Source organism: Chanodichthys erythropterus, chromosome 19 (genome assembly GCF_024489055.1).
Source record: "Chanodichthys erythropterus isolate Z2021 chromosome 19, ASM2448905v1, whole genome shotgun sequence".
Lineage (NCBI taxonomy): Eukaryota > Metazoa > Chordata > Actinopteri > Cypriniformes > Xenocyprididae > Chanodichthys > Chanodichthys erythropterus.
In genome coordinates this window covers 31,860,465-31,873,106 of record NC_090239.1, presented here as the reverse complement: position 1 = coordinate 31,873,106, position 12,642 = coordinate 31,860,465, and the positions used below count along the sequence as shown (strand labels likewise).

Sequence of the window (12,642 nt, the reverse complement as noted above, 5' to 3'; positions counted from 1 at the left end):
AACATATATCTTTCATTCTATTTAAATGTATATGCATTTTATTTAATATATTTAAGCATGTCCAAAAATTTTTTTGAAGAGTTCATTTGTGCGTAAAACTCTGGAGTATGGTGTATGAAGGAAGGCCCAATGAATCAAACATCAATTGAAGCGAAATAATGGAACAAAAACAGTGATGTAGTCATTAGGTGTTATTCGAAGATCTCAAATAGATTAATTAGCTTATCCAGCTCCATGTGACAACATTATTGACAGTCCTATATTGTTGAGCCAATGTGGTTCAATAAAGTGTGCCACATGAGTCCTAAAAAATGAAGTCAAAGTGTCTTGATCGCCCCCAGGTGGCAGGAAGCAGTATAGGTCATAAACCCCGCCCTCTCCTTGTATTCCAATAGAGTCCCCAAGGATGACGCGTTTTTGTAGGCAAAACCCGGAAGCGAGTTAGCATTTTAGGAGTTCCGGTTCCAACGCCGTCAACTCTATGGGTTTTTTGAATGGGTTTTTGCTAAATCGCCTGAAATAAGGTCTGTGGTTAACAAAGCCTCTAAATACTCTCACGTTTTGATCTATGACATAAAACACACCAGTTATAACCCACTTGTGATTTTTTAAACTTTTACTGTGTCTTAAAATCGGCGGTTGCTAACAAATTGCTAAAAGGGACTACTTCCTTTGGCGAGGACTTTAGACGTCATCATTAAAATCGGGATATTTGGACAGCATTTCTCATGAAAAAGTGGAAAAGTATTCATAACAGCGCAGATCATAATCAGTGAGCATGTTTTTAAATAACGTTGTTTTTTACATACAGTTTGAGGAAGTTTGGTGGTGACGACGTTGATCCGCAACCGTGGTGTGCTGTAGTCTGTTTATAGCCTACTGTTAGCCTTTTATATCTGATGACTTTATTTAGGCTTCAAAATCTATAAATGTTGTGTTAACTTGTAAAGATTATCTTGATAAAAAAAAAAAAAATGTAAGTGTCATAACCCTTTGTTAAACACAGAGCTTATTTTCTGCGATTTTCCAAAAGTCTATGGGAAAAATGCATAGGCTTTCGATCGAGGGAACCCGTGCGCCGCTAACTTCCGGGTTGGCCTACAAAAACATGTCATCCCTTGGGCACTCTATGGGACATGAGACAAACTAAATAATTAAATTACACTTAAAATATTTTTTTTTTTTATATTTTTGCTCAAATATAATTTCTGTTTTTATCATGAAGATGGTTGTTAGTTCAAGTGTTCGTTCTTTAAAAAAGTTTGGTTTTATATAGTTATTTGATGCTATAAAAACGGGGGTGTGACGTCATGATTGACAGCTGAGGTTGATAGCTTCACTGTTGAAATAGCCACTGAGGCACCAACAGACTTGATCTGGATCTTCACGAGGTGATTGGTCATTTCCAACTGTTTATTTTGTTTATTTCTCATTATTTCAACATAATGAGCTGTTCTGAGTTTGGGCAGGACATTGATAGCATGGCTCCACTTCGTGCTCACTACTGCGTAGACTTGCCCTGCGTTCCATTCGGAAGGGCTCATCCCTATGCCCTAATCCCTTCAAAGGGTTTACCCTCCAGAGTGAGAGCTTCGAAGGGATGAAGGGTGTAGGGGTCAAAAAAACTCTTCTTTTGGAACGCACTTCAGCGTCATCTTAACGAGACAATCAAGGAGGAGTAGACTGTGCAAGCTGCGCCCTTTGTTTTACGTTAGTTTATTTATTTATTTATTTTAGATTTATCACACCATATTGTATATTGTATCTATGTATTTTAAACATTTGAATGGACTGATAAAAGGAGCTGTAAAGTATTTTTGTTGAAGTACAATGTAGTTTTGACCATAATAATATACCAAATCTAACTCGTTTAAATATTACAATAGTATAGAAAAATACTATTCATACTAAATAGGTCAAATCGAACTCCTAACCTCCTGTACCCATTCTGTGATGGCAAACAACTTCCCTGTGCAAAGGATCATGGGGGCCCAAAGTGTCCATCAGTTGTACCCTTCGAAATCCTTCATTACGAAGGGCCATTTGAAGTGGCCAGTTTTGAGCACCTCGGTTTGGAACGACCCTTCAATATGGCAGCTGTGATTAGTTTCACTCCGAAGTGCCCTTCAGGGGGCGATATATCCCATTTGGAACGCACAGTTGGGCTCCAAGTTTACTATGCACAGATTCAAGACTCAAGATGTCAGCGCCATATTGGCACACCGCTGGCTTCAGTTTCTATGGAAGAGGAACTCCATCTTTTTTTTTCTTTTTAAACATTTCTTTTTTTTTTTTTTACAGTTTATGGGTTCAAACGACAGAGGTACGACCATGTTATATGGTTTTGGGAAACAATCGTGACTAAGAAAAGAGGTGCTGCAATAATGTAAAATATGAAAAATTATGTATTTTGAAAAATCAAGCATGAGAACCTATTCTAGTGGACCCCAAAAACAATATCAAAGCTTATACATAATAGGTCCCCTTTAAGATTCTTTCTTACAGTAACTGTCACCAAGGAATTAGAACAAATTAAGAATTATAGTTTTTTTTTTATTTATTTTTTTATACAATCAATAGAACACATTTCTCAATACTTACGCCACTTTTTCAAAACTCATCACACAGTTCTCTTAACCAACTTTCAACTTGGCACAGCAGTATGTCACTTTCATACATGTCTCAAATCAGCTCATTCTTCCATAACAAACTTGAATAAGACAGCAGTTTGCTACATTTCTACAGTAATACCATTTGGAAGTATATTCTAAATCTAAAAAAAAAAAAAAAAAAAATCAAATACGATAAAAAAAAAAAAAAAAAAGAACTGAACACCTACACAAGTGTTAGTCTTTTAATTTCATTACCATCTATACAAAAAGGGAAAACTTAGGAATACTTTTTTTTTACTGTAATCATTTAACATCTTGCAGTGAATTCTAAACATCAGAGAGAGTTATTCATGCTTGGTAAAGAAACTTTACAAAAGAAAACACTGTATGATGTGTGTGTTTGTTGGATGACAGTCTTTGCTAGTGTTGTGGAAGAATAGATTAATTTGAGACATGCAAAGTGTTTTGGTACTTTTTGTGCATTTTGAATGTGAAATTAACTGCTGTCCCAAGCTGAATGTTTGGAGAACTGTGGAAAGAGTTTTGAAAAAAGTGACCCAAGTATTAAGAAATGTGTCCTAATGATTGTATAAAAAAAAAAAAAAAAAAAAGAACTGAGAGAACATGAGTTTACGTATTTATTTTAGAAATCTAAGTAGCAACTTCATGCTCAACAGTTTGTCCATGCTGCACCTTGCATTATACACTACGAATTTGCATTGTTCAAGCTATACATGCATTAAATATTATCTAATTACACAGACATAATTGTGTTTGGACCAGTTTTTGCAGTTTTCCATTGTTTGTGTGTGTGTGTGTGTATCTCAATACATGTAGTCTGAATGCAGGTCACTATAACCTCTAATAACCTTAACTCAAATCTTAAACTTGCATCTGAACAATACAATGGGGATTTCCCATACTGAAACTATTTCCTTCTTCAGCCCCTTCAGTCACCTATGGCATCAGAAGTCATGAATCAAGCATACACACTTAAGATGCCCCAAAATGCTGTTTATGTACCTTTAAAAAGTACTGTGGCAGTATATTACAGATCAAATGTTTGGAATAGTTAAGTGTTTTTGTTGTTGTTGTTGTTTTTTATGTCTTCACATGATCTGTCAGAAATCATTTTCAGTTATTACTGGTTCTCTTTTATTAATAATGGTTCTTATTATTATCAGTGTTGACAACAGTTTTTGCTGCTTAGTATTTTTGTGGAAACCGTCATTAAATCAACTCATAGAAATCAACATTTTCAAAATGTTGAAATAATCATATTCTTGACTGCAATACAACTAAAAAAATGATTAATAGGCTTTATAAGTAACCTACAGTAAGCATTCTATTTATTACTACAATTCCCATCGTCCTTTTCTCTATATCAAAAAAGGGGCCTTTTCCGCCTTCATTCGCGACTCGTGAATCCTACCATGGTGAAGGATCGGATCATGAATATTAATTTAATTCCCTGACATGGGCCTAATTGATTGGCTCAATGCGGACATAGAAACGTGGGCGTTAGTCTGCTGCAGCCAACCGCAGCCGAAGGCTTGGCTCATGATTTTTAATAGAGAAACATGTCAGTCTAGTAAGGTTACCTAGCGACGTAAGCATGAACTAATTAACATTCATGAGCTAAACCTTGGTCATAGTAGGATTTGCAATTCCGCTCTCCGCCCGTCAGTTGCGGGATAGGCAGACCGTCGGAAGTTTGTGGGAGATGGGCTAAAAGTCCAGCACAAGGCAGACCGAACACTGCTGCACAGGAGTTTCACAGCTGCTTATAAGTGTGTAAGTTATCTGCTCATATACTAACTAGATATAGCTTATTAAACTTTGAATGTGTGTTCTTCGCTGTGTTCTAATCGGTAGTTACACATTTACTTTGGCAAAACCTATCGTTTCTATTTCAGACAACAGGTTTTATTTATTATATATATATATATATATTATTTATCGAAGAGAACATGTCATGTCCTCAACATGTAAAACCTCTTTTTTTTTTCTCTCTCTCTCAAAACGATATATTACCATGTCTGAGGATATGGCATTGATGCGTTATGATTGTACATTCATTGCTCTTTGTGTACTGGCTGTTTGACTGTCTTTCTAAACCTAGTGCACTGCCTAACTAGACAGCATTTTTAGACATTATAGGCATGAATGGAACGCAGAAACGCGCCTGTGATGCCCATAAGTGCTATATTAGAGGCACCTGGTCTGTGGTAATACAGTGGTGGTACCAGGTGGTATTACCATGTTTCTGGTACTGAAATGCATGATATATGATACCTTGTCCAAAAAACTATGGTAGTACCATAGTACTTATTGACTATCTATCTATCTATCTATCTATCTATCTATCTATCTATCTATCTATCTATCTATCTATCTATCTATCTATCTATCTATCTATCTATCTATCTATCTATTTATCTATCTATCTATCTATCTATGTTTAGGTATAGTGCTGTGACAGCTGTCAATTACAGTTTTATTCAACAATGCTCTTTTTTCAGCTTTTGGTTCTGGAAGTATTTTTTCTTTAAATTCTTTGTTGAAGCGCTATAAGTCATGAACCAAACCAGCCAGCTACGAGGTGAATCACAATATTGCAAACTATTATTTGAATACTTGACAAAAGATTAAGGTACAACACTGTGTACTTAACAGCTTTAATGAAGGAAAGAACTACAATTGCATGAATCTTTGCAGATGACAAAAAAAAAAAAAAAAAAAAAAAAAAAAAGGGACAAATAAAAAAACTTTTGAATTAAAGATGTTTATTATACAGTATATGGAAACAATATATCTTACATTTATTGCAAAATATGCATATATACAAATATTGCATTATTAATATTGAGATTCAAAATATTGAATCTCAGTTGCATAATTTCGGACACTGAGTGCTTTGGAAGTTCTGTGGATGCCGACTTCTGGCGATTCTAGGATTTTTTAAATGGGCGGGCACAGGGGGGACCAAGAACCAATCAGGCAGGGCCCATGATAAATCAGAAAATTCAACTGGAAATAAATACTGACTTAGAAAACATTTAAGCATGATTTTTAAAATCTTGTGCAATGCCCTGTGCCCTAATACAGAGTATTAAATATGGCACTGTACAAGAATCTAAAAATAATTTTCTATTTTGCATGTATTGGACAACACTGTTCTGTTCTACTAAATTAAAAACATCACAAAGGCAATAATTAGTCATTTAACTTGCTTTATTCTCAACACAAACATTAAAAGTGCCCTAGAATCAAAAATTGAATTTACCTTGGCATAGTTGAATTTCAAGAGTTCAGTACATGGAAATGACATACAGTGAGTCTCAAACTCCATTGTTTCCTCCTTCTTGTGTAAATATCATTTGTTTAAAAGACCTCAGAAGAACAGGCGAATCTCAACATAACACCAACTGTTACGTAACAGGATCATTAATATGTATGACCCCAATATTTGCATATGTCAGCCCATGTTCAAGGCATTACACAAGGGCAGCCAGTATTAACGTCTGGATCTGTGCAGAGCTGAATCATCAGACTAGGTAAGCAAGCAAGAGCAATAATGAAAAATGGCAGATGGAGCGATAATAACTGACATGATCCATGATGATATTTTTAGTGATATTTGTAAATTGTCTTTATAAATGTTTCGTTAGCATGTTGCTAATGTACTGTTAAATGTGGTTAAAGTTACCATCATTTCTTACTGTATTCACGGAGACAAGAGAGCTGTCGCTATTTTAATTTTTAAACAATTGCAGTCTGTATAATGCATAAACAACTTCATTCTTTATAAATCTCTCCAACAGTGTGTAATGTTAGCTTTAGCCATGAAGCACAGCCTCAAACTCATTCAGAATCAAATGTAAACATCCAAATAAATACTATACTCACATGACCCGAAGCATGCATGCAGCATGCATGACGAACATCTTGTTAAGATCCATTTGAGGGTTATATTAGCTGTGTGAACTTTGTAAATGCACTGTATTATAGTCGAGAGCTCGGGGGGCAGGGAGCGCGCGATTCAAAGGGGTCGCAGCCTGAATCGGTGCATAGTTAATGATGCCCCAAAATAGGCAGTTAAAAAAATTAATAAAAAAAAAATCTATGGGGTATTTTGAGCTGAAACTTCACAGACACATTCAGGGGACACCTTAGACTTATATAACATCTTGTAAAAACTAGTTCTAGGGCACCTTTAAATGTGTGTGTAGCCTATTATTGTAGCCTTTTTGGAAAAAATATTATTGTGCCTTTAGTCTTTAAAAGAACAGATAAAGTAATATTCATCTATTTTATTTATGTGGTGTGTACTGCTGCTAAATAACACTGATAAGTCATCTGTATTCAGTAGTCTGCTGAAGTTACGTTAGCTAAGCTAATAGCTACGTACAGTAGCTTGATCAGTCACATGAAAATAATCAGACTAAATACTAACATGCAGTGCGATATTTCAAAATATATCACAGCATCATGTGTATTCTCTAGTGCAGGGGTGCCCAATCCTGTTTCTGGGGATCTGCCTCTCTTGAAAAAATTTGCAGCTCCAACCCAAACACACCTGAACCTGCTAATTGAGATCTGCAGGAGCACTTGATAATTACAGACAGGTGTGTTTGATCAGGTTTGGATCTGAACTCTGCAGGTAGGCATCTCCAGGAACAGGACTGGTCCACAGCTCTAACCCCACAGTCAAGTGCATCTCCGCACTGTTTTCTGAAAACAATCAGTTTCAAATAGAACAGCTGATTACCTTCAAGATAATATGACATTTATATAAAAACAAATTTATTTAGTACATAAGTAGTATAAGGAAGTATAAACAGTACGATTGTAACATGAGCGTTTAACACACTAGCCAATACAGAATTAATGGGTTCTTGTGTGATGTTATGCTCAAGGTATTTCACTCAAGTATATGTCAAACCTGTCAAGCAAGTATGTCAAGGGTATCAAATATATATCAAAGTTCCTTCAAAACACAGTGCTAAAGTAAAAACTGTCTAGTGTTGTGTTTATATAACAGTTTTATACATAAAGTAATATAGAGTCTGTACAAAAAAAATGTACTGGGGCGGTGGTACTATATTTCAGTTATTGTACACTTCTGTTCAAAAGTTTAGGGTCAGTAAGATTTTTTTCAGTCAGGATGCATTAAATTGATCAAAAGTGTCAGTAAAGGCTGGTATAATGTTACAAAAGATTTCTATTGCAAATAAATGCTGTTCTTTTGAACTTTCTATTCATTATGGTGATTAATCAAATGAATTCTGAAGGATCATGTGACACTGAAGACTGGAGTAATAGCTGCTGAAAATTCAGCTTTGCCTTCACAGCAGTAACTTGCTTTTTTAAAAGATATATTTTTATTGCTTTTTAGATTACTTAACAAAGACAACATGTTATAACAACACAACCTCATGACACATATATTCACAAATGAATAACCAACAAAAAAGAAATAAATACACAAATACATCCACCAAAAAATAAATAAAATGAAGGCCTACTACAAGACACATCCAACAATACTTCTTTTCTTACATATCTTTAAATATACCATCAAATAAATCCCCATTGTTTTCTTTTTCTAAGGTGTTCAAAGCATAAAATATTACTCTTTTACTATATTTATGATCAAATAATTGCAGCCTCGGTGAGAACATAAAAAAAACGGCATTACTATGGTACACATTCAAAGAAACTCTTGTTGTATTATGGTACATGTCCATAAAACATGGTATTACCATGCTAGTCTAACAGAAAACCTTAGTCATATCATGGTGCAAATCCATAAACATGGTACTTCCATGCTACCTTTTGAAAAACACTTTTTGTGGTTCATATCCAAAAACTTGGTAGTACTTTTAATTGAATAACTGGATATCCAAAATCTTTTGTATTAAAATAGCATTTGTACAACATAGACTCTTTGGGTCTCATTCATGAAACATTCGTAAATATACAAGTAAATATGTGAGTGATTTGCGTGTAAAGAGACCTGTTATGACACCAAACAAAGGATTTTGGCCATTTGGGGCCATTAGTTTGCCCAGCCCTATTGAAATCAATTAATTATTTGATTAAAGTGCTCCGTTTGCAGATGCTATTACTGGCTCTCACAATAAAAGCAAAAAGAAAAAACGTATGTAATTACTATATATAATATTTTTTCAAAATGCTGTGTAATGTACCTTATTAAGGTGAATTAAAATGCAGCCTTATTAATGAGCAAAACGTTCGGATGTTAAACGCACTATTTACGCTTGGCTGGGAGCAGGTGTAGATTTCTTTCGTACCAACTAACATTTGGAAAATACGTACATTTTAATGAATCTGAACATTTACGCCAGAACCACTTTACACACGATTTACACAAAAATTAGTTCTGCTCGTGTTTCATGAATGAGACCCATTGCCCAGTTCTATGCGCAATACTACGCTATGACCTAAAAACACCTTTACCAAAGTGCATGATTTGTAAACGAATGCACACAATCGGCTCCATATATATATATATGGCTTTTCTGATGTAGTAAACTTGCTTGGTACCTCACCTGGTACAGCAATAAGGGAAGGAGGAATCGCTCTAAGTAGATTACTGTATGAGCGATTCCTCGCGGGTCATAGGCGTCCAACTCCAGTGAGCCTTCGCTTCCTCCCAAAACTCCTTGATGAGTTTGCGAGATCATGGGATAAACCATTCTTGGCGTGTGTTCATGCCCCTTTAATAACTACATATGTCAAAGGGGCTTGCTGAACATGACTATATGGGGATGCCATGGGGCGAATAAGTGCTTGTGAGCTATCTCGTGCCTTCAGGACTCCCCTATTCAAGTAGGACTCAAGTAGGATGCTCGAGATAGCTGCCTAGAGGCGTTGCAAAAATATGGTCGCCAGGCTGCCAAGTGAATAAACTTTCCTTTAAAGGGACTTTGAGTTAGGACTGGGCGATATATCGTATGTGATTGTCACGCGCATTTCGTCATTAAAGCCGGTTCCCTGATTACCGCTAAATCGCCATCACCTGCTTTCAAATGGAGCGGCATTTAATAGACAGAGCCGTAGTTCACTGACAAGCTACGCAATATCACGTTCATTATCTAAGGCGATTCATCTGCGATATTAACGCGATGGCTTGTCAGTGATCTACGGCTCTGTCTATTAAATGCCGCTCCATTTGAAAGCAGGTGATGGCGATTTAGTGGTAATCAGGGAACCGGCTTTACTGACGAAATGCGCGTGACAATCGCATGCGATATATTGCCCAGCCCTACTTTGAGTGCGCATGCCTCTTGGACAGTGTAACTTTTAAGTAGTTGAAGGGAAAGTACTCTAAAAAAGTAGCGCTAGGCTATATGGCCAAAAATATTATCACAATATTTTTTTTTCCATATCATACGATATCAATATTTATCACAATATTCATTTAGGGGAAGGGAATTTTTTCCACATATTTGTTAGACCTTGAGAATGAAAACTTGTTTGTTTGCAATTAAAGATACAGTAGGTGATCTGGGTAATGCTAACGTTAGCCTACTAGCATTTAAATCATACGATCTCACCCTCCCTGCAAATCGCCGTCCAAACCCACGCCCCCTCCACAACACATGAAGGCACACACACACAGCTGCTCTCGGCAAAGCGTCACAATAGAGGGTGTTAAACTAAATCAGGTCTCAAAGCATATAACATTACAATACGTAAACAACTTAGAGAGCTAGTACCTGACTGCTGCAGATTCATTTCGTTGTTGATTCTGTTGACATGGATACGAATAATTCCGAGTCTGACCGAACAGCTCCGTCATTGAACATCACTGGTTGCCATTTCTTAATTACAGTAGTTATGACATGAACGCAGAATAAGTTTGTTGTTTTGATTCGTAGGAACTGTAAAAGGTGGCTTCTGTTTGTTTGCAGAGCTCCGTGACTGAGGTCTGTCTGTATAAACTTCTGCATAGCATGAAACGCGCTGATGACGTATGATGTCTGTGTGAACCGGGTGCGTGAGGGTATGCAAAAACATACGTTGTCAGGCAGGACATCATATTATGTCAGTTGGACAGAATATAAAGATTGTATGAACATTTTATGGTCCTACACTTTCCACAGATTATACATATTTATAAAAATACATTTTGACCATTTAACATAGTGATTGCTATCAGGATAAGAAGAGACTTTCAACCAGTTTAACAAAAAATGTTTCTGTAGAGAATCGTAAATTGCACCTTTAACACTCCACGCAGTAGCTACCTTTTAATTTAGGACTCCATGAAATCCATTTCGGTGTGTTTTTGATGGTAGTTTTTCTCAAATGAATTGGTGAAAAGCTTGTGAAGTGACTCTTAAAGCTGCTGTGGAGATGAAGTTCATGTATTCATTTCCTCATATATTGAGAGGGCAGATGCTGAAAACACAGTGAACTTCACATGCTATTTCCTCTAGATCTAGTTAATCTAGTAGATCTAGTTTGCATTTCATTCTGTTAGTTTATGTTTATCTTAGTAGGAACAGTTTGTGTATGTGTTGTGGACAAATCTATATCTTTCTAGCTAAGATAACAACGAATCTCACACTGTGGACCTGTCTAATGATGTGTTATGCTTCTGTTGAATCTAACCAGAGTCTAAGAGTAAGATGCATATCTAGTGACAGTGAAGAAGAAGGGAACTGTTGCATCATGTAAACTTTAGCACCTGTCTTTCTCACACAAAATTAAACCTAAACAGAAGCACAAGTTAGACCTGTTTATGTGAACTGAACTGAGACATCACTGTTTTCTCCAGAGCTGCTTTATAGATAAATGAACTAAATTAAAAACTAATGATTTTTATAATGGAATGAATCAATACTGAACTTACATAAGCTGGACAATCACACTATTTTCTTCTAGAGCTGCTGCACAGCTGAAATTATGTTCCCTATATCATTGTAAAGCTGCTTTGACACAATCTGCATTGTAAAAAGTGCTATATAAATAAAGGTGACTTGACTTGACCTGCACATGTGTTTACACTGTACCTGTGATGGGTTAAACCGCCTCGCACTCTCTCTTCCTCTTTAAAAGCACCGAGGCTTTCAAATATCCACCTTCCTCACATGTTTATCATGCCAGAGTTGCTCAAACTGCTCAAACACATGGTTAGGAGTATATGGCATGTCATTTCTGACTCTACTCCTAAACTGTAGTCCTAAGCAGTAACTCAGCAAGTTTCCAGTGATGGGTGATTTGTCTCTTCAGACTGATTGCAAAATATTTTGTAAAGCCACACAATCACTGTCACATTATACAGGGCTATGAGACCAACTGCTCCACTAGTTGTTCAGACAGTTTTTTTTATGATAATATAGGGTTGTTATGCACACTGCTTCTCCCTCACAAATACAGTAGAAAGTGACAGGAAATTCCTTTGGAGAGATCTGTGCTCGTTGTGACATTTTTGCCAAAAAAAATATTACTTTTTTGCATGTTTTGCAGTAGTTTCAAAGTGAAATATCCAGTAAGTGGTGCTAAAAAGCATGTTCAGATTTATCCGAAACAAATAAACTTGACAGTGCAAGCATTTTATTACATTGTTACATGTATTTTGGCAGTTTGGAAATTAAAAGTCATTAGTGTTTTAGAAATAACATACCTCCCACACTAACCCTAGCCTCAAACGGAACCTATATTGGCGGCCTTTCATTTGGAATTTGGAATTCGTAGGCCCATTTCAAAGAAACAGTCATTGCTCTCAATGACCATGCATTAAGGGCAAAGGAATAAAAATTACAGAACAGAGATAGATAAGGTATTTAATAAGAATGAATAATACACCATGACTATGAACTTATCTTTCCAATGACAGAGTGCTGCAAAAGCTCCTTAGTTTATCCAGCAATCACATAATGTCGTGTTTGAGAGTCTTTCTTGCAGCATGGTAGACCGCAGGTATAATTTTATCAGCCGCAGATGTGTGATATATAATTTAAAAATTAAATTATTCTTTTAAATATGAAACTAAAAC

At 36.1% G+C, this 12,642-nt stretch overlaps 1 protein-coding gene across 6 annotated transcripts in view; it reads left to right on the top strand.

Moving 5' to 3' along the window:
* The first annotated feature begins 4,317 nt into the window (after nucleotides 1–4,317).
* plekha1b (pleckstrin homology domain containing, family A (phosphoinositide binding specific) member 1b) overlaps nucleotides 4,318–12,642 on the top strand; it is a 55,503-nt gene continuing 47,178 nt past the window's right edge. For all 6 annotated transcript variants that reach the window (XM_067369872.1, XM_067369869.1, XM_067369871.1 and 3 more), the window contains exon 1: nucleotides 4,318–4,406. The gene's annotated coding sequence lies outside the window, so the exon portion shown is untranslated. The remainder of the gene's footprint in view (nucleotides 4,407–12,642) is intronic.